Below are 24,198 nucleotides of genomic sequence, written 5' to 3' on the forward strand. Positions count from 1 at the left end.
GATTTGTGTGAATGCTATTATGGTACTTCATATCATCTGATATGTAACTGTCTCGCATTGACGCAACTACGTATCCGGGTTTTTGGTTCTCCATACATGGTTGAGTCTGTGTATGCGGAGCTAAAATTAAAGGATATTCTATCGTTTCTCACCAAATGTAATAAGGAGCTATAGTCTGAAGGGTTCATCGTTCTTCCTGGAGTGAATGTATCCTTTCTGTATTGACCTTAAGGTGGGGGGTGTCTAAAAGATGAAAAAAATCATCATTTTTGCGATTTTTTTCCAGATTTATCGTTCAACAAAATCAATTCAAATGTATGATAAAAAGCATCATTTGAACAACATTTTGTAATTTTTTCGTGGAAAAACATTGAAAAATAAGTCGGTGAAGAGGTATTTTTGATAACGCTTCTTAAAAATCATGATTTGCGGTGTCCACTGTATCTCAGCGCAGACTAATCATAAGTAAAATTTTTTTCAAATTTTAAAATTTGATTGATTTTTGGTGGTTGGTCAAAGTGAAAACTACTTTTTTTTTCGAAAAAATCCACCATTTTGTAGCTGTTAAACCTCCCCAAAGTAAAAAACAACGGAAAGGAAAACGTTGGGGTCTGGTTTTATATATGCAGAAAGTGAGTGTAAAATTTGAAAAAAAATTGGTGCAGTAGTTTTTGAATGACGATGGACACGGACTTTCAAAACCTACTTTTGAGAAAAACGCGTTTAAAGCATTTTGTCTATAAAATCAATTGAAACAATTTATGACTTCAGGGAGCCCGTAGGGTCTAATTTTCAAAAAAACATATTTTTTTCTTGTATAATTTATTATAATGAAAAGTTTCAAGAATGTTTTGTCAAGTTTTGAAGTCAATCGAACTAGAAATCTTTGGCCTGTGCGCCGAGCTCTTGCTCCTTCGCAGAATGAGATAGGCATAGATATAGGTCCATAACATCCAGAGTTTCGTTCAAATAGGCCTGAAAATTTCACAGAATATTCTTGAAATGTTTTACTATAAGTAAATGTAACGAAAATAATAAATGATTTTTCAAAAGTGTTAGACCCTACCCGCTCCTTAAACAGGTTTCAGCAGATTGTTTGGCATCCTTTATGGGGTGCCGAATCTACTTCTGCTCGTACATACTGCGAATCGTTCTGCATTCTTTCGGGAATGCAGAATGGTGTCGCTTTTGTCAAATATCTGAATCCTCTCGGGGGTTGATGGTTTTATAAACTGTGCATTCTTTCACCTGCAGATCGTTCAGCACCATCCATGTTTCTTTTCCACTATCCACTGTCACCAACATAGTGAAAGGATTCGGAAATCTTATTGCTCTGCATCGGGGACATTCTATATCTAATGCATGTATTTATATGCAGGAGTGAAATCGTCGATTGCACTTTCTCGAGCAACACAATTGCTACGTTTTATTCGTGAGCCTAATTTTGAGCTTGAAAGAATTGTTTCGTTAATTTTTTGTAGGATTTAGCAACTCGCCATTATAGAAAAATGGCATGCCGTGAACAATTTCCTGGTGGTGCCCAAGGAGCATTGGTGTTTTTTTATTTGAAGGATTGAACGCATGACATGAATTTCTTGTATTCATTAGGAAAATATTCATCTACCAGAAAACAGAATATTATTTAATGCGTATGTCGGTTGTATAGGGTCCTGGTACCAATAGTTCATCTCATTACACCAAAATCTCCGTTTACGAACACATTTTTGGCGTTACCCTTTTTTACGTAAACCTGTTTCACGAATCAATTACCAAATAACGTAAACTTTTATTTTACGAATCTACTTCGTAAAAAGAGATGAAAACGATTTCCGGCTAATTTTTTGCACTGCACAACCGGTCAAATTGAAATTATTGACTGCATCCCCATCCCCATTGAATTATTTTTCATATTCTCTATTTAACCGATGAAATCAGGTCGATCGATCATTGCATTGCCGAAGTCAATACGTGGCGATCTGAAGTCGAGCACTTTGCCTTGCGAATCAAAATATACATCCAACTTGAAATTTCAGATATCTCTGGTCACTGTGTTAGTGTCTTTTCTGTGCACATGATTTATTGCAAAAATTCAAGAAGAAAAGAAATTACTCAGCTCAGCGCTGCTATGAACATCGTCAGAAGAGGCTTCAGTAGCTTATGTTTATGGCAGATGAAAATAAATTGCTGTCTTAGTTAAAATTTCGAAGCGGTTTTACTGATGAAGTTATTGACAGATTTACTCGACTTGCAGAGCGACGAAATTTTCTATGGTACTAATGATACGAAATAAGCTTTATAAATCCCAAGTATATCGTTATCTCATTATATTGAAAAACACAAGCGAATATTCATTCGTCAATCCTTAGCAATCACTTGCAACGAACTGTTACATTTGATATCAAACCACAGAATCAGTGCACAGCCCGTAGGTTTGGGCAAGAGACGCCACTGAATATATTTAAATAGTAGATTCCAGAAAATGATGTATTTGGTATTTTGGAAATACAAGATGGCGACTTTCGGTTTATTGATATTCCTTGAAAACCCTTACCTAAACCTTATATTTTTGGAAGGGGTTTAATGAACAGATGCCGGAAAACGATGTTCGATGTCGTTTCGAATCCCATGATAGCGACCTCCGGTTTATCGGTATTTCTTGAAAACCCTTAAAAAGGGTATTTTCGGAACTGATTGGATACCAATAAACGATTTTGGAGCTCCTTCCGAATTCCAATATGGCGACATTCAGCATATCGAAATTCTTTGAAAACCCCTTACAATATAGGTATTCTCGGAACGGATTTGATTAGTAACATCCGTAAAATTTAGTTTTGGAATCGTTTTGATGGTTGAATGCAAAATAAATCAATGTTTGAGATTGTTCCGTAATTCAAAATGGCTTCTTTCGGTTTATCGATATTTCTTGAAAACACTTACAATATGGGTATTTTTGGATGGGTTTTAATGAACAGATGCCGGAAAACGATGTTTGATGTCGTTTCAAATTCCATGATAGCGACCGAACTCAAAACATTGTTATACAGCACGTATTCATCAAATCCGTTCCAAAATTACTCACATTGTAAGGCTATTCTAGGAATATCAATAAACCGAAAGTCGCCGTCTTGGATTTCGAAACCACCCCAAACATCCTTTCCTAGCACCTACTCTCCTTTCCGAAAATAGCCGTATGATTAAGGGTTTCCACATTCATCACACAAAGCATTTTTACGAAGTAAATTCCGAATAACTTTTTTTACGAATCAAAAAAAATGTAATAAAATCGAATGCAATATCTTTGTATCGGTTCTAGTAATACCGCAGAAAAAATAGTTTGACAATTTTTCAATACTAGAGTTTAAGCGACGCGGAAACTCATAGTGAATGCTTCCATTTTCATCTTACCCTTAATGTAAATCTATCTGTCAAAAACAACAGATCTCCCTCTAAATAATGGTTTTCGTATATGATACGACTACTGGAGCTGAGATGACTACTGGAACCGCTACCCTACATTGTGAACACAGTATTATCTATGAGGGTTTACAACAGAAAGCCGGCATCAGAATGATGCAATTTCCATTCAATCCACTTGTGTTTCTGGAACGATTTTAATACAGTCGGTAGGAGATTTTCCATGGTGTTTTGAAGAGGTTGTTGAATAATGGATAACTCTTTTAATACTTTCAATAGAACTGATTCCATAAATGTATGTGATGTGTAGATTGCAGGTTTTTATACGCTTTAAACAATCTGTTTTGTTTTGGGTAATGTTCCGAAGTCTGTTGATCTCATAAATATATCAGGTGTACAACTTTGCTTCCGCCGTTTTCCGATAGATGGCTGTACCGGCTGAGGCTGGTCAAAATACATAGATGATAATGCCTTTAAAGTGAGTGTGTACAGTGGCTAACGAATTGTCATCGCCGTTTCAGTGACAGTTGTTCTTGTTTTCGTATTATTCACGCTCGAAAATGTCTGTTTATGTGCCCAATTCTCGCCATTTGCGGCAAGTTTTACTTTTCTCTTGAAATTCGGAAAAAAATGCAGCTGAAGCGCATCGAATTCTCTCAGGAACTTACGGTGATTAAACTTACGGTGAAGAACGTGTCGGGAGTGGTTTCAACGTTTTAAAAATGGTGATTTCGATGTCGAAGACAAACATGGTGGTGGAAGATAAAAAACCTTCAAAGATAAACAACAATTTACTACGAGCTCTTAAAACCGGGTGAAACCATCACAGGAGATCGCTACCGAACGCAACTGATGCGCCTTAGTCGCGCGCTAAAAGAAAAGCGGCCATAATATCAAGAGCGACATAACAAAGTCATCCTCCAACACGACAATGCCCGGTTTCACGTCGCAAAAGTGGTCAAAAAGTACCTGGAAACGCTGAAATGGGAAGTCCTGCCTCACCCGCCGTATTCCCCAGATGTCGCCCCTTCTGTGACTTCCACCTATTTCGTTCGATGGCACACGGACTGGCAGATCAACATTTTCAATTCTTCGAAGAGTTGGAAAAATGGATTACTTCATGGATAGCGTCAAGAGACTCGTTTTTTCGAGCCGGGATCCGAAAATTGCCGGAAAGATGGGAGAAAGTTGTCGCTAGCGACGGACAATACTTTGAATAGGCTGATCGTCTACTTAGCGGTTTATGTTGAGCCGTTAGGACGCGCTGGCAGTTCAACGTAAACTGCTACGCACTGATGAGTCTAAGACGAAATGCAAAATTAAAAAAATACTAATTATTTGAAATATGTTTTTTTTTTTTCTAAAAATGATTTGTTCGAATTTGATCTACAAATTGTTTTGAAAACATAGTATCGCAGTCCTACGCATGATTGAATAAATTACATAACCGTGGACTCACGAGATGACATAGCCGTTCATCAATTACGGTGACACCGACGACACTTTGCAACATATTTTTTTTGAAGTCGGTAAAAGTTGACATCCGAAACATCAACAAACAGTTGATGCGCGGTGACGAGATTCATCATCATTGGAGGAACGTTTTTTACCACAAACTACTGCGAAATAATTCGGTTAGTCATTACCAGTGAAACGAATGACCCGGCCCGAGGGGCGTAAATCACGTAAATCATATTTTTGCTACGAGAAATGGAATTGCAACGCGTATATCCGACCGATCCAGATGATCTAATCGGAGATATTTTTAGTAACCGACTAAACACACACTGTCCGGATGTCGGTGGTGGTAGTAGTAGTAGTAGGGGTGAAGTTGATTCAAGCATATCGCCATTTCCACTTTCTCTTCTAGTTGCCAAAGGATGGATTGGTCGATAATTTGAACAACGTTCCTACAAACAACGGAAGTTAGTCTATGAGAAAGTGTCTGCGACCTTGGCATGGGACATTGCTTTCTTTCACTTCAACTGTAACACGGGAAAACGACGGCGGATACATCATTTTCGAAATACAAGCAAATAAATACTCTAGACTTTTGCGGTGTACTTTTTCCGATGTGAATGAGCCTATGTTTTGACTATAAAATACGATGTTTTGTGCCTAGTCTAGCACAAAGTATGCAGTGATTTTAACCTTGACGTAAAAATGGTTTTATTGCCTCAATCGCATTTTACGGTTTTACCAAGAGCATCCAATCACAAGAAGCATTAATTGTGAAGAATGTCTGATAAATTTCACCATCCCGTGTTTGGTTGACCTACCGAGCCGGCAGATGGAACAAAACAGTCCGCATTTTGTCGCTAAGGTCACACGGGCGAAATCCCGCGCTGTCAAGTTTGTACGAATGCATTCATCACGATAATCACCAATTTGTTTCGAATTCTGTGCATACCTTGAGGGCAGTTGAAAAATTGCATCTGCCTGCCATTATTGTTAAGGCACTTATACTTCCAGCTCAGCTTTGGCTTTGGCGTGATCCAGTGATCATTCGAGATGCAGCAGAATCCGCTCGAGTGGCCTTACGGGTCAGTAGCGGCGAAAGAAGAAAAAGAACGCAGAGTAAGCTATTGTTAGTCTGCGCTGACATGAGGAATTTAGTGCACAGTTGGTGCACTCCAGCAGCACAGTTTTATTTCTTCTCTGAAGATGTTATTTGCGTTTTCAATGAATTGACTTCTTCGATTAACCTTCAGATAGCATATTGATATAAATTTCATTGATCGGAATGTCCGTACGTGTCAGGGATTTGTAGATAGGCAGTTTTAGTTGACGATTGAATTGAGTTTGGGCATATCGGAGGTGCAGGTCGTTATTATTTCGAAGGTTCGCCTGTCACCCATTAAGGTACCGTCGATCTTTGTCGGCTTATTCTGGGATGAATAAAAACAAAAGAGAATTATTCACACTCTTAAAAACAACAAAAATTTCGATTTGCATATAAACTTAGTACTGAAAACATGCTTAATCTTTATTTTTTTTAAAACAATTCGGACATGAAATATCGGAAATAATTAATTTGAAAGGGTTTGTACTGGAGATGATTTTCCCAAAATTTTAACTGCCATATTTGTGGAGTTAGGGTGGTTATTCTGAACCTATTCAAAAACCTATTTAGTAAAAAATTAAAAAATAAAAATATTTTAGGAGTTATGGGATATCTTTGTGATTTTTTTCATTTATTTATATTTTAGAAGTTATGGGATATCTTTCTGATTTTTTTCAGAATTTTTCAAAATGTATTTAATGTGAAAAAAATATTCAAAATTTTCGATTTTCGAATTTTGGTGCCACTCTAGATTTTACATCAAAAATAAATCATTTATGAGTACATTACGCTGTATTTTTTCAGATTTTTAAAAAATATGGACGGGTATAACATCAGACTCTAAAAAAATAAATCATTCAAAAAACCTAGCATCTCCATCAAATTATCATCTAATGGAGACGCATGGTATTTAGTTCTAAAATCGTACACCAGTCACCTTCACGATTAAACACCATGCGATTTCATCTACAACTTGAGTTCAGGGCTAAAGAAAGAATTCCATTCCTAAAGTTATTTACATACGCCCGTACGTCTGTCTCGATTTAGCTAATAATAATGTAGGGAAACAGTTCGTTTGAACGCATTAGTGAACATGTTGCCAACGGATGTTATATACCAGTGAGAGAAACTTGAATCAGAACTAATGAATTGAAGAGTATATTTAGGTTTTAATATACGGTTAAAAGTTTTTATTTAAGAACTGATGTAATTTTACAATTATTTTTCATTTATTTTCAAATCAAATAAATAAACAAACGCACTGTAGTCAATTTTAATATCACATTTTTGCTACATTTAGTAAAAATTCCAAAGAACATTAAAATTATAGTTCTTTTGCAGAAAAAAATATTTTGAGCTTATTCGCCATTTGTATTAAGAAGTATTTGATTTTCTTCCTTGAGAGCAGGAATTGGTTTCAGAGGTTTCTTAAGAACCTTTGGAAGTTTCCAGAAAGGTTTAGAATATGGTTCAATTTGTTCAATTTCTTTAGCGAAATTTTCATTTTGCAAAAGAATAAATCTATGTTCAATTTTTATTTCGTAAATCCTTAACTATGTTTTTCATAGCAGGATCACGAGAGCGTTGATATTGTCGTCGACGAACATTCATCAACCGAATGAGCAGTTGAAGATTGTCATCAATGATAGGAGATTTTAATTTAGTTTGGGAACTGAAAGATTTCTAGCTTCGATAATGTAATGATTCAAATTATCAATTGCTGTGTCGATGTCCGCAGAATTTTCTGAAATAGTTTCATGATCCACATGATTTTCAATGTGAGATCTGTAATCCAACCAATTAGCTCTATGATAGTTGAATATAGAACTTATTGGATTAATTAAAGCTTCATTGGAAAGTCTGAATGTTACAGGAAGATGATCTGAGTCAAAGTCAGCATGTATAATCGGTTCACTACAAATGTGACTTCGATCTGTTAGAACCAGATCAATTGTAGAGGGATTTTTAACGGAAGAGAAACAAGTCGGATTACTGGGATGAAGAACTGTGAAGTAACCAGCTGAGAGTTGATTATGAAGTATTTTTCTATTACGGTTATTTTGCCTACACACTTAGAAAATTTCGCAGAATTCGGTAATTTTTCACCGAATTTTCAACAGCTGAACGTTCGGTGATCAGTTCGGTAATTGAATTGATTACCGATCGTTCGGTTATTGCTGAATTGTCAAATAACTACCGTAAACTGTAAACAAAATAAATCTAATGAATACTTCGGTAATTTTTTTGTGTTTGTTTACTTTTGGTTGAAATTTTGAATTTGAATAGATTATCGGATTTCATGTTGTTTCATGAAGGCTTACGATATGGTTTTTCGGATTTGGATAGTTTTCTTAGAAACGAGTGAAGAAAATTCGAACCAGTCGTGACTACGGTGCACTATTCACAAAAAAATATAAAAAAGGTAATTCAATTTTCTGGTTGGCCGGAATTATGAGCGCCTTTCGAAGCATTGCACAACCCGTCAAGTTCACCAGAAATAACTCTCGAACGAAATGTATTGGCAGCAAGTTGACATAGTGATATGAAATTATTTTCTGCCTATAAGTAAACAAAAAGCTTTGAGTAGTTCTAATGTTTTAAAACTTGTGCACTTGAACCTCATTCCATTTGACGAACCTTTCAAGATATTTTTTCGTTGGATTCATAAAAAGACACTTACTGAAAATTTTAATAGCTGTTTGACAGTTAGTTTTCACGACAGTCAGTATTTACAGAAGTTCGGTTATTGGAAGATTAATCTAGCATACGGACCGTATGGTTTTTACCGTACTCGGTGACTATTCAGATTTACCGTACGAATTGTATATCTATTTACAGAATTCTGCAATGAAAACTTGCGTAAAACTGATCGTCCGGTGAAAATTTGCATATTTGTTGTAAAATGAAGTTCATGTACCGAAATATCGGTAATTTCTATTGATTACCGAAAATTTTCATGAAAAAAAACGAACAACGGAATTGAATCTATTCGATATTTTGCGAGTTTTTGCAAATCGCCTTTTAAGAAATTTAATTGTTCGCCGGTGCATTGGATTGGCAAATATGCTCCAGCGAAGAAATAAATTCCATGAATGGTTTCAACTTCGATTCCCAAGCTTTCAATAACTTTAGTATTGAAAGAAGGTAAAATTCGATGTTTAATTTGCCGTTGGACAAAAATGGCAACTCCACCACCCATTCCAGTAAATCTGTCAAATCGATGAACCACATAATGTGAATTGCTTTTCAATTTGACATTTGGTTTAGGAAAAGTTTCTGTCACAATGGCAATATGAATTTTGTGAACTTTGAGAAAATTATAGAATTCATCTTCACTCGATTTTAAAGATCGAGCATTCCAATTTAAAATATTCAAATAATTATTTAACATCACTGTTAAATTTTAAATTCATTATAATATTATTTGCAAATTGCCATCCAACTTGAAATACTTCAAAAAGTGATGAAGTCGAATTCATTCGAATAAACATTTGAAATTTCCGTTATCGCTTAAATCGACTTCGTTTAAACAAGCGAATGTCATTGAAGGAATATTGGTAGGTAGATTAGAGACCTATTAATAAATTGTTTTCGTTAGAAGATGAACTGGAAGGCGTTCCTGGCTTTTGTTTGTTTACATTAGAAGAATTAAGTGGTCGTTGTCTACCTGTTACCAGAGCGTAACTGTCATTAGAAGAATATGATGACGAGGTCGATTTTCCTGTCAATAAATTGTTTTCGTTAGAAGACGAATGGGAGGCATACCTGTTTTTTGTTTAAAATTCGAAAAAATAAGTGCCTTAGAAGAATTAGGCGTGGCATTTGTAACGGTTTTTTTTGATTTCCAGGTATGTTCTGTAAATTTAAGGTCGTTGACTTGAATTGTTGTCTAAGCGAACGAGCGTTTAAAGTTTTTTCCTTGACAGGACATTTCAAATAATTGGATTTATGATTTCCATCGCAATTTGAACATGAAAATTTATCAGTGGTTTCATTCATTGGACAAACGTCTTTCGAATGCGATTTACCACAATTCAAACACCAATATCCATATGACAATTTTTGGTTCCATGGCCGAAGCCTTGGCAACGACGACTTTCCGTTATGTTTGCAATACCATTATGCCGTTCATAATGTTCCCAATGAATTTTAATGTGGAAAATGAAACGTACTTTTTCTAAAGTTTTGAAATTGTTTACATCACTTCGATTGAAGTGTATTAGGTAAAGTCCATGGGAAATTCCAGAGCGTGGTTTAGAAGTACCATTCACTCTTTTTTCATAAGTATTACTTGAGAAGGAGCAAAACCAAGCAATTCTTTTAGTTTATTTTTAATTTATTCAGTACTTTGATCAATTGATAAGCCTTTCAAGACAGCCTTGAAGGGTCTGTCTGATTTTATATCATATGAATAAAATTTATGAAGTTTCTCGGACATATATCGGATAAGACGTTCATAATTTTCCAATCCATCAACCAAAACTCGACATTCTCCTCTTCGTCCGATTTGAAATTAGACTTTTACTTCCGTGAGAAAAGTAGAAAGCTCAGTACGGAATGCTTTGAAGTCGGAAATCATCACCGTCACTGGAGGCATAGATTGTTGTTGTTTCCCAGAACGACAAGCGTCCATTCTGGGAATTTTAGAAGAATTTTCTTCTATGTCGCTACAATCGGATTCAGGAAGAATCTCGTAAATATTAGTAGACGGCATAGCACCAACAGAAAGGAAGTCCGTCCGTTGTCTTTTATTTTTACATTCAGATTATATAAGATCGTGAATGTTATTAGAAAAATGTTGAATAACGGATTGTGATTTATTCCGTATTGAATTATTTTTTGCCTTAGGCTTGTTGCCTTTCCGGTTGGACGCAGGCATTTTTGAAGTGAATAAAATTTGAAATTAAATTGACTAGGCTAAATTAGTCTTCGATTAGACTCCTAGTTTGGATAAGTCTTGATAAAGACTGAATTTGTGGTAGTCTTAATAAAGACTGATTAGTTCGAAGAATAGTTCTTTGAATGACTAGCCTTAAAAAAAGCTGATTAATTTCTTAGTCTTGAAAAAGATTGGTTATATTAGAATATCACTCTTTGTATAGCCTTGAGAAAGGCTGACTAATTGTTAGTCTTTTAAAAGACTGTTAGTGATTCAGGTAGCCTTGAAAAGACTGAAGCCTTGAATCAATGAAACTCTAGGTAGCCAGAAAAAATTTCGAGGAGCCAAGAGCTATACGCGTGCGGTGCGAATGACTGTTCAACACCGACTGCCGATCCGACTTCCGAAAAAAAATATCATTCACTTTTCTCAGAGATGGCGTGATCGGTTTTCACAAACTTAGATTCAAACGAAAGGTCTTATAATCACATTGAACGCTAAAGAATTTTATCTTAATCCGACTTCCGGTATCGAAATTACAAAGTAATATGTGCAAATCTATGTTAAAATACGCACCTAATTTTCTCGAAAATTTCCACCGATCACCGATTTTCACAAATCTTGATTCAAACTAAAGCTCTCATTGTTTTAAAAGATACTGTGCAATTTCATCCCGATCCGACTTTCGGTTCCGAAATTATAGGGTGATTCAAATGTCAAAACATTCAAATCGTCATTCAAAATGACAATGTAAAACCGGCACACGTCGGTACGTGCGGTACGGAAAAAGAAAACACAACCGGCTTTGATTCGTTCGCTTCAATTTCGTATAGCGTGCAGGGTTGCCGAATTTAATTCTTTATTTTTTAGGTGAAAAATATGTAAATCTGTAAATCTTTTATTCAACCCACTTGTTAGTATTATTACAAAATTATGATAACGATTCTATTCTATAAAAGTATACTTAAACATTGCCGTGAAAATTGCCACGGAAGGACTAAGTTTCATATGCTATTCGACACAGTTCATCGAACTGAGTAATGTCTGTGTGTCTGTGTGTGTGTGTCAAATAATGCCACTCATTTTTTCAAAGGTGGCTGGACCGATTTCCACAAACTTAGGCTTAAAAAATCTCATAGTCCCATAGGCCGCTATTGGAATTTCATCATGCTTTCATATGTCGTTTACGCTTGATGTCAAACCTAACCCAGTTTCGACCCTAACTGCTGTCAAACCGTTTGTTTGAAGCTAGTTCCGAACCTAGTTTCAACGTTGTTGAACTGAAAATCAAGTCAATTTCGAACCTGATTTTTATATCAGTTTTGCTCAAATCCCCGTTGCTAAGTGCGAAACCAACACCGTTTCGTGAAAGGTGATTGTTTGATGAAACTACTCCGGGTCAGTTTTCTCAAGCGAAAACAACAATAGAGTAAAGTGTGTTTAAAATTGCACACCGTCATTTAGAGCGACGATGCAAAAGAGGATAAAATTCTTTTAGATTTGGCTCAAAACTGATTCAATTTGTAGGCTATATTAGTTACTTACTAAACGAACCGACTTCGGCTATACCGGTTCCCAGTTCCTGGTCAAAATCTCTAAAACGAGACTCACTCAATTTTCTAAGAGATTATATTCATGGATTTACACAAATGAATGTTCCTATAGCCTAATAGTTTACTGTTTTATCTCATCCGGGTCCGACTACCGGTTCCAGAGTTATAGGTTAGAGTGTGTTTCGACGGCAGAGAATAAAGAAAAATTCCTATTAACTTGACATAACTGTTTACAAATTGAAATGGTTGTGCTAATTTTATTCAAATTTGAAAATAGTTCTTGACAGAGTCTTCTAGTGATATTTTTTTTTTTAATATAAGTAATATAAGAAAAGTATCATTAGTATCATTCAGCGTAAGTTTTTTTTTTTAAATTAACTACCCGGTCCACTTTCATAAGCATTCAACATCCAATCTTATTAATGCACCGTCACTGCATAATTGCATAAATTAAGCCGCTGTTTTCACTTGCATGGCTTTTATTTGAAACATTACCAAGAAATGATCTAAATGAATACGAACAAGTTCATTAAGCTCGTAAGCTTCTACTGAAAAATTTTAAAAATTATAATAATAATTAAATTCGGTTAACTTCCCAATGCTTTAGAAGTTGTCCTTAGAATGGCCCAATATTTCTTGATAGCGAAATTTACGATGAGTTTAGATGCTTTTGAGACGATTTCTTGAACCACTCCCACATTTAGACAACCAGATCGAGCTGCATCATCGGTGTTATTGAACTGAAGAAATATCAAAGACTCAAGGTGGCTACCTTGAGGAACTCTGAAGCAGACTGCAAATAGTATTCACTATTTGCAACATACATTGGGTAGAGATAACATTACTTGCACAATCATTCCACGATGATATGTTTATTCGGATAACATAAAAAGTGTGCACTGAAACCTAGTACTTATACTAATATTTGCCGTTTCTAATTAAAATACCTTTTATCTATAAGAGTTTTTCCTTCGATACTATTCGAATTTGTGTTTATCACTGCCGCCTTCTATTCGATATCAGTATGTAAATTAAGAACTCCTCGCTCGTTGTCACCGACCGCGGGATTGTGTGGGTGCTCGTTAAAATGATGCTAATGTTGCGCGCCACTTGATGATTAGTAGACTACAATGAAGTACATAATCAGCATATGCCGCATCAGATCATTTCACACTTGTCCGCCGGTGCGCTCTCTCTCTCTCTCTCTCTCTCTCTCTCTATTTTTGTGACACTTTCCGCGCACACACAACTGTTGCTCTGACCGCACTTCTGTGTCACAGGCGGCACGAAAACTGTATTCTGTATTTTTTTTTCTGTTCCCTTTGATCGAATATATTTGATTAGACTAGCTTCTGTTTTTTTTTTTTGTTTCACTCCCCCACAGAAGGGTCACACAACTTCGGTTTTCACACTTTCGCACGTTTGAATGGCGTAACTTAATTCGATGTGTTTTTTTTCAATAAAAAATTCGCTAAACAGCTCTTCTTAGAACTGGTGAATGAGATTCGGTAATGCTTGGTATAAAATTTGAACAATTTGAAAATTATGATTCGTGCGAGTAATTTCTCCTGTCACAGCACATGGTATTTTATTTTGTGTTCGTTTCCGTTTTCGTGTGTTGCTTTGCACAAGGATCAGATTGATGCGTGATTTTATTTTTCTATCCAGCTTCGTTTACGGCACGCGTGATTTGTGACTATTAAAAATAGGTATGACTTAACTTCGAATGGTTCGCGTATTAGTTTAATAAGACTTAAAATTAAAATTAAATGTTGCCTTTCGGGTGGACAACGACTGACTGGCTGTTCGGGGCCAACCGACCGAGCGTGAATGAGCACAGGAAAGTGTTCGAAAATATTCGCATCATCATCATCATCATCGGATCGCCACCACCAGGTCGGTGGGTGGCACTATGAAGTGCAGAGTTTTGTACAGCACGCGCATCTCGGCCGGCGCATTTTCGAACTCGTTCTACCCGGCCACTAATTGCGGGTTCCCGCAAGCCGGTGCGGCTCGGTTTGTTATGACGGTCAGATCAAAACGGGACTGTACGTGGTACGTGGAAGGACGATGTGACGAGGAGAAAATCATCTCCAACTGTGAAATGGGTTAGAACTTGAATTACAATCCGCGATTCCCAGAGTACCGATAAATCGTTTCACTTTTAGGAATAGAAAAACAAGCATCTAACGTAATCCAAAAGTTAAACCCACAAGAAACTACTCATATTTGAATTGTGAATGAGCAAACATCATCGGCGTACGAACAGTATTTCTTAGTACAATACCGATTCGGCTTCCGAGGGTTACGTTTCTATTATGGGCATTTTCAACCGAGCGACCTACTGTTGAATGTTGTCATCACCGTCATCGACACGTTGTCATCGGCGCGGTCTTCGTCGGTATAGTGTGCATGCAGTATGTGGGGCCATTTACGAATATTTACTTCCTCCATTGTTTTGGCATCACTTTCATAACAGATAAAAACCTTCAACCTTCTAAGTCGTCACTGGTATTAAATAATTATATATTTAGGTAGTGTCCTTACAGGAACTCATTTTTCATGAGAGATGTCAAAATAATTGAGAATGATATTCGGCTGTCATTTGTAATTTGATGTCTCACTATGAGATGCCGTTTTAAAATTTCGCTCTATGGGGGAATGATTAGAGTTTGATCATTATGATCACATGATTAGCCACTAACTACAAAACTACAATGATTGGAAATCGTCAACAACAGCATGTGAAATGAAGATGTTATGAAGTATATTTTCCCACCGGAATTAAAAACAATACAACCTAAACAGTGTACCCCACTATCCCTAAACCCTATCGATTTTCACTCCTTCTGCCTGTTGAATGTTGGTGGTAATCTGCAACACGTCTACCGGTTTTACACACCCGAATCCGGAACACACGGACTGATTGCTCACCATCCATCACCGTCATCAACGTCGCAACGTTTGTGTGTTTTGCGGTGACGTTTTATGTGCACTATTTTCGGAAATAAGATTGTTTTTTTTTTAAAATAGATTCACGTTTTATTTCCCAATCGTCAAAACTAAACCATTTCAGAACCAAAGGAGTAAGGTTTCGTTCATTTCGGTTTTATGGAGGAATGAAACTCAAAGTTTTGACACCCATTGGGAACGAGATGCACTTGTAAATGTGTCATTTCAGCCCAACAAATCGACATTAGGTCTGGTAGACAATTATGTCGGCCATAAAAAATGCCATGTTAGTAATAAAATGTTCTCAACAATATATTTGCTTCTACTTGATGCTTTGTTCTCAATTTCTTCGCGTTGTTTTCGCCTTTAAGGTGCGGCTTTCGTTCTATAACCGGAGAACAAAGTTTCCAAACTTATAAATTCGTAAAAGAAATATTCGAATGTTCAGAGAATACCGATTGGAACAAACCTGCAAAATCACTGATACCAAACCACGTGCATCCATCTCGTTTTGTGAGGTTATGTCATGTTTCCTTAAAACCTAACGTTATGTCGTTTTCGCTTGATGCCCAGTTTCCACCCTAACTGCTATCAAACCGCTTGTTTGAAAATACCCTCTCAGCAGGCCGTTCTATTTTGTTGGCTCTTGAGCGCTTGTTGGACGACATACTGCACGACATATTCGTTCAACTTGCTGGAACGGTTTGTTGTTTTTTTTTTCTCTTGCCAAAATATAGTGAAAAGTGTGTGTTACCTTCATATAGAAAGAAAATTTATTGTTATTCTAGGCGAAGTAGAAGTACTGTGCAGGTATGTAGTGTTAGTTTAAAAAAAAAGTGGAATAAATTTCAGAAATTATCCAGTAAAACTAGTACAACGGGGCTCCAACTCCTCATGGCTCAACAATAGACCTCTGTCTGCCGGGTTTGTTGAACGAAAATAATGGCATTCGGTTCAACGGTCTGTTTCAAAATCGGCAAACGAAGGTCCCGTGTTGGCCTCCCGTTGAACGATTGATTGGACTTTCATTGGACCAATAATCCAACGTATTGGACCAACGAAGGACCACCGTTGAACGTTTTTTTCTAAGAGTGTAGTTTCGAACCTAGTTTCAACGTTGTTGAACTGAAATCGATTCAGTTTCGAACCTGGTTTTTATATCAGTTTAGTTTTTACTTGCTATTTCTCAAAAACTATATAACTTGAAAGCTATTCATTCCTTGGAACAAAACCTTTAGATGACTATGAACAGCTATTAATGGTTCCGCAAAAAAAAATTGTGGGAAATCGAGACGAATCTCTAGAAAAATGAACATTAAAAATAAAGTTGTTTTGCAAAATTAGGAAAATAACCGAAAAACAGATACAAAATAAAAATATATCTCTATTTATCACAATACAATTGTATTGTACCAACTGAAGAAGACATTTACAAAATTCAAAATGTTCTGGATGAAAAATAGTCTAAATCATTGAATTATGATTTTATAAAACAAGATAAATGTTTTTAAATAGTATGTATAATGTATATGTATATGGAATAACGTTTGACCTGGTTAGATTCAAAAAGCCGTCCAAGTAGTGTTGATAAATTTGCGTCATTCTTTTGACTACCATGTTTTGTAAGTTCGTCATTCTCTCATTACTTCTGTTTGCAAACATAAAACAGGTGAATATTTTTCTATTTTAAATCATATTACCATAGTGTATTCTAGTTGTTAAAATTCCTACACTCTAGTTGTGAAAATTTTTAGTTCTCTGCAGTGATTTGTAAATTGAACATAACTCATTGAACATAACTCAAACTTGAGTGACACATAACTCAAATTCATAAAAAGTGCACGTACGCTACACTTGAGTTTCCACATATCTACTTACTTTTGGGTAAAGGGACGAAGCTGTCAAAATTTTAATACTTTTTACTCAAAATAGGTAAAAAATAGAAGTAATCGCAACTGAAACAATTGAATTTCAAAAAATCGAATAACTAGTAATCGATTACTAACCCAGATAATCGATTCAATCGATTAGTTTTAAAATTATTCTCGGTTATGCCCCGTTTACACTTCTGCTGGCTGCCAGCATGCTGGTGTCAGTGTACTGCCTTCTTAGGAAAAAACGTTCAACTGTGGTCCAATGATCCAAAGTATTAGACCAACGAAGGACCACCGTTGAATGTTTTTTTCCTAAGAGGGCAGTACACTGACACCAGCATGCTGGCAGCCAGCAGAAGTGTAAACGGGGCATTATTGAATAATCGAGTAACTCGATAAATCTGACATCCCTACACGGTGTATAAAATCGAGTTGACGGATCCAAGTAATTTTGTCGTCCGTCAAACTTACCCACGGATTGAGTAATGAATTGAGGTTTCTATGCCCGGTGAAAAATTAACGGTGGCCCTACTGAAAAATGGGTGGCCAACACGTTTCCTGATGAAAACAAAACAATTTGTAAAAGCGATTCACACGCAGCATCACGCGGCTATCACCTGAATGGAACGCTTACGGAACAACAACCTTTATTGTAAGCAATTCATATGAAAGGACACTACGTCATACTTTTAACGTCGGATACCTAAGACAAGACCTGACATCTGGGGGGGCTGCTTTTGTTCCAAAATGGACCAGTTTCTGATTGGCTGATTTTGATGTTGCCACCTGCACATTGTGAAAAGAAAAAACTTTTGCAGGGTACGCGAGCAATGATGCCAAGTATAAAGAAAATCAGAAAACATATTTATTAAAATGTATAATTTTATCTCACCAAAATTTTCGGAGAATGTTTCACATTTTTTTCAATCTCATTGGTAATAAATGTTTATAGTGGCAGGACTGTGTAATTAAAATAGGCATCAAGCCGTTTTTCTTTTTAGTGAATTAAAGGTAACCAAAAAATATTTGTTAAATTAGTGTAAACTCGAAAGTGTGTTGAGTTTCACGAGAAGAATGAACTGTTGCGTTCCACACTGTGATCGCATTAAGCATTTCTATCCAAACCTGACTTCTTCCGGTTTCCAAAAAATCCGGTAATACGTCAATAAAGAATTCGATTTTGCGTTCAACAAGAGATATTTCGTGTTTTGTCATCAAAGCTCAATTAATTGTTTTTAAGCATTAATATATAATAAAGAAATGCATTCACCAAAACATGTTTTATGTTTGTTTCAAACCAAAAACCTAAAGTCTAAAAATTTATATGTAATATTTTTTTCCTAGCATAGTTATTAAAAAATCTGTAAATATGGCTACACTGTAGCCGATACGTTGGTATTTATTCCACAGGGTGGAAATGACGAGAAGGATGATTCGGAAGGAAGAATAAGAAGCCAGTTGTCAGGTCTTGTCTTAGTCGGATACGTGAGCAATATTCGTCTAAATAAAATTCTAAATTTCTGTTTGAGCTGTTAGTAGAATGTTCTCACTAATAGTACTGTTGTTGTACCGTTGAATTCCACTATGTTATATCACGTCATTACACTCTCACAAAGTCACTATTTTCACAGTCACTATTTTTCCGAAAGTGTATCAAACGTTATAATACAGATACGTATTTCGGAATGCTATTTGCATCCTTCTTCAGTGTATCGGTTTTATAAACCGTAAATACGTATCTGTATTATAACGTTTGATACACTTTCGGAAAAATAGTGACTGTGAAAATAGTGACTTTGTGAGAGTGTAATGACGTGATATAACATAGTGGAATTCAACGGTACAACAACAGTACTATTAGTAAATAAAATTAATAAACCAATCTGGACGTCGACCGAAGTTGATTGATCGTCTGAACTGTGTTTAATGCATTCGTTTCCTGATGAAAACAAACCAATCTCATATGCATTTGTGGTTGTAAGTGAGCTGTCAGAGAGCCTAATTCTTACTTGGCTGTTCGTTTTTGAGTGCTCGATCAAAACGGATTGACAGTGACATTATAAACAACATTTCGCTCATTTTATGAATGTGTTAGTTGTGCTAGTTTGAAAGGCGAGTTACACCGACTTATTACACTTTAACTAGAGAAACAAACGAGACAAACCAATGTAGACCTCTAATTTCTAATAGAAACTGTTGAAATTTGGTGAAACCATCAGTTTCTATTAGAGTGCAAACCTAAAATTTACCTACACACTTGGATTTTTTCTCGAATCTCGGCAAAACTTTACCGAGATTTGAACAGTCGAATACTCGGTAATAATTTCGGTAAACATTAAAACAACTGAAATTCTCGGTATTTTTCATTTGACAGATAGCATTTATCGAGATTTTCGGTTTAGAGAAGACTATAAATTACTGAGTTCTTCGTTGCTTTTGAAAATTATCGGTGTTAGTGGATGTGAGTTAATGCCGAAATTTTAGGCAATCAATTGAAATGAAATTTTAAATATAAAATAAAGATTCCAGTTGAAACTCGCTATTATAGATAAATTGATTGATTGATGATACCGTAGAATGGATGCACTTCCATGTCATTTACCGTAGGGAACATAATTCGATTTCCCACTGTAGATTTCGGCTACACCGAAAGTAATGGCTCAATAAAACATTGAATATTTAATGAAATATATTATACCGGAATCCAATCAATTTCATGCAGTATTTCATGGCAATAAGTCGAATTTTTCTCGCTCAATTTCGACTTATTGCCGAACAATTCGTTTGGAGGCAAAACTCATTCGAAATAGGTTGTCGTGTTAATTCGAAATTGAATGGAATGTCAAGTGAAAATAGTTCGCCCTTCAGGATTTGACTCGGAATTCATTGTGACATTATCACCTCGGAATGAATTCCGAATCAAATCCGAGTGAGCAAAAAATTTTCATTCAGAATTGCATGTGGAATTCAGTATGAAATCCGAATCAATGCGAATTTCAGCGCAACAATCGATGTTGAATGAATTTCGGCTCCAACTGATTGCATCGGAAATCTGTCGGGATTGAGTGAGAAAAATATATCTGAATTGCCAATTTCTTCTATTCATTTTATTATCCAATTTTGCACGTTTTCGTGCTTTCTCACTAAATATATAAATATGAATCATTATCGGATATATAGATTTGATAATTGATCAATTTATCCTAGAATTCCAGTATACATTTTTGGAATTTACTGGAAACCAATAAAAAAGGCTACCTAAAATCGTTTTCGCTTGATGCCAGACTTAACCCAGTTTTTCACCCCGACTACTGTCGACCCGCTTTTTTTTTGTTTCGAACCTAGTTTCAACGTTATTGAACTAAAATTCGAGTCTGTTTCGAGCCTGATTCTTATTTCGGGTTTGCTCACACACCCGTTGCTAAGTGCGAACCCAACACAGTTTCGTGAAAAGTGTTTAGCCGGCCTTACACGATCATTAAAAGTGTCATTACTAAAAAGTAATGTCATTTTTAATGAACGTGTAAGGACAGTAAGGATAAATTCTCCGTACAAATTTGGATGGTCATTACTTAGGCTGTGAACCATTTCGTGGTTAATTTTAACTTTTGGTTGAAATCTGACACTCGAGTGGTTATTTTGATGTTGTCAAAAATAACCCTGCTCGAAAGCATGATTATTTTTGACAGATCGATGGTTATTTAAAGCAAAGTCTTGGCATTACATTCCTTTTGTGGAATTTGGCCTTTCTGTTTAAACAGACTTCGCAGCCGATTCTTAGTGTACAGAATCATTGCATGGCTAGTACTATGAATCCTACTGACACTAAGAATCCTTCCAGGTCGGAGCTCGATCATACGACAACTGGCTTGTAAGACCAGCGTCCTATGCATTGAACCGCCAACCCGGAACGATGGTTATTTTCCGACACTAAAAAAAATTTTTGCAAAGAAAATTCTAACATCAACTCTTTAGTCAAAATTATTTCCAGTGCAAAATAAACCCAAATAACTTTACATCCGTCAAGCTGTGAAATGGCCGCAGTTTTAGTTAAACTCGATACAAAATTCACCGCGAAATGATTCACCGCCTTAGTAGTCATTAAAAATGACATTAATTAATAAACGTAAAGATAAGTAAAAAGTGTGATATCGTATTTAAATTTCATTTCCATTGGAATTTAGGAATACTTCGAAATAGTGGATTGTTCCTCCCTGTGCGTAAATTATTCGACCCTTATTTACGCACACGGAGGAATTTTACGCACAGATAAATTCTCGGTGAATTTTTCAAAAACCCGTGTTAGCAAGTTTCACCCATCTCTATTAGAGACGACAATAAAATATTTGTGGTTCTTTGAAAACATTGACATTTTGTAAATAATTATTCTTATTTTACAAAGTCTCCTTCCCGACCTGTTCCAGACTGAAAACAATGAAAAGTAGGTGTTATTTTTCTACTAACCAGAGTGGCGACACCTGTTTGTTTAGCATAACAGCTTCGTTCAAAACAAGAAAATAACAAGTCAAATACAATGTAAAGGTAACGAAACTGTCAACATTTCAGATGAAAGAGAAAAGTTTTCTCTATCGTCTGGTGTTAAATTTAATACTCGATCTTTTATAACTCGCTTGCAATTTCTTTCGAAAGTGGAAGTTGACAGGTGGCTTATTAGTGGTTCTCAAAAAAAAAAACGCGTGAGTTCTTCTGTCAAATTTAAAACTGGTCTACGATGCCGTTCTATTTTTTGTATATTTGAAACACGAGTAAAACACAACTAGAACACTAATGAATATTGTAATTTTCACTGTCGGTTAGAAAAGATTGCGATGCAACAAGATAGCGACAAAATGCCGCAAAGATAGCGAAACTGTCATTCGCATCGATTCAACCTCTTCGAGACCACGAGCCAGAAAAAATATTTTTCAAATTGACCGTTACAATGACAAATTTCTATTAGCAGAATAATTATTAAATAAACTTCAATCATAATGAATTCATTTTAATAATACGTATGTGATCTGCCATCGGCTAGAACTGGCAAGGATTTTTTTAAGCATGTGTTATTTATTTGACATAATGATTATTTTGTGCTTAGTATGTTTCCTTTTCAATCATATGCTGTATTAATCGATGCCTTGATCTTCAAAACCTCGTGCTTTATTCGAAACATTGTCGATTTTAACTATAAAAATAAACTATTACAAAAAATTGTAAATCGTTCACTCCAAAAAGTTGGTCGTCTTTAGCAAAAGTCATTAAATTGGACGTATGTTTATAAAAACTTGGAAAATATGCAAACAGTCTGCTTGATTGCAAACTCTGCTAACAAAAGAAATTGCAAATTTACATACCAATCTGAAAACCTGGCATCCATGGTTCTGACGCTCATTATTTTGCGACGATTCCGTCGCATTCTATGTCCAGCTGAAAACCACTGTCAATAACATCTGTCAAAAATATGCTCTAATTTCTAGGAGATGGCTGGACCCATTATAACAACCTTAAATTCAAGTAAAAGGAGATTTCATGAACTGCTTGCAATACATTTTATAAGGATTCAATGAATCAATTCTGGAATTGCTAAACACATCAATTCCAATAGTGAGTGACAATCGGCCCCCTGTCTCGACGCTATCTTGGTGAAATAAAAATCGGAACTTCAAAATCAGCTGATTACAACGTAAAAAAAACAATCACTAATGCAATTGTTTTATGGTTTGCCTCGTTTATTGCACGTGAAATAGAGATTTTTGGATCGATTCTTTCACAATAACTTGTCGGTTTACCTGAAATACAGCAGATAGTGTTTTGAGACATAAAGTGGAAGTAATTTTCACAATTTGAGTCGCGATGAGCATTCAAGTTTGTTTGGGAAGTATTCAAATTGTTGTATTTGTAATATTTTTATAATAGGTAGGAGTACTATGTTATCGTTCCGAAACGTTCTGGACCGTTTTGAAAGAACCAGGCGAATGCTCGAGTAGTCCTTGTCTCCAACGTACAGTAAATTTGAAATTTCCACAGGATTTTGAAAAAAAAATTGTTCGACCCTGTACATCTGTTTGTTATCTGTGCTCTAGTTATATCAGTCCTCAGTTTCCGGTTTAAAGTCGTAAATGCAAACAAATAACATTCTTTTGGTAGTTCACAATACTTACTACAATCAGTTAAATTAGAATTCCAAAATGAACAATGAACCAAATTGATGAAAAACACGTACTTGTGATGCAAGTTGAAACTCACCTTTCAATCAAAACAATATCCACAAATTTTGCACAATCATTACTACTTGTTTACAGCGAATCTTTTCCCGGCAATCTTCACCAAATGTTATACTTTCAACACTTTACTTTCTCATTTCTCGAATTCCTTCACATCTCTCCCCTTTCTTCCCGACACCACAGTCCGCAGGTTTTGCACAGCTATCGTTGAAACAGTAATTCATGGTTAAAAGGCTATTCCTGGCGGATGTTATTTTTGGAGGCCAATCTTAGCTTCTCCTCTTTCTAGAACGCCATTCGTCCGAATGTCGACCGCGTAAACAACCAAGCTTCTCCACTGCACGAACCGTCGGTGCCACTTTACTTGCACTTTCTTCTGCGTGTTCAGTTTTGCGTTTTTTTTTTGCTGTTATCCGGTAGTAGACGTATTTGGTTTCTATTCTATCTATCGTAGGCACTATCCGACAAGACCGGCAGAACGTCCAACAGACACACTTTCCTATTTTTTGTGGGCAGTTCTATTTTTACGGAATCGCTATCAGCACCAGCACTCACTAATCCTGTGGTTTCTACGTTGAAACGTAAGGGCTAGGAAACCTTCGCGAAGCGATTTTTCCATCAACTCACTTAAAATCAATAAACACAAGTTTTACTGCAAGGAGTTGATTGCGGATGATTACAAAGTACCTGTTGTAGGGCTTATTACAACAGTAATCCGATAAAGTTATCGAACCGAATG

At 36.0% G+C, this 24,198-nt stretch overlaps 1 protein-coding gene across 4 annotated transcripts in view; it reads right to left on the reverse strand.

Moving 5' to 3' along the window:
• LOC131431882 (nucleoprotein TPR) overlaps nt 1–24,198 on the reverse strand; it is a 408,135-nt gene extending 383,937 nt beyond the window's left edge. For 3 of the 4 annotated variants that reach the window (XR_009229753.1, XR_009229751.1, XM_058597827.1), the window contains exon 1: nt 13,357–14,219. The gene's annotated coding sequence lies outside the window, so the exon portion shown is untranslated. Of the gene's footprint in view, nt 1–13,356; nt 14,220–23,481 lie in introns of those variants that run through there. The other variant, XR_009229752.1, reaches the window with a different exon arrangement.

Source organism: Malaya genurostris, chromosome 2, assembly GCF_030247185.1.
Source record: "Malaya genurostris strain Urasoe2022 chromosome 2, Malgen_1.1, whole genome shotgun sequence".
Lineage (NCBI taxonomy): Eukaryota > Metazoa > Arthropoda > Insecta > Diptera > Culicidae > Malaya > Malaya genurostris.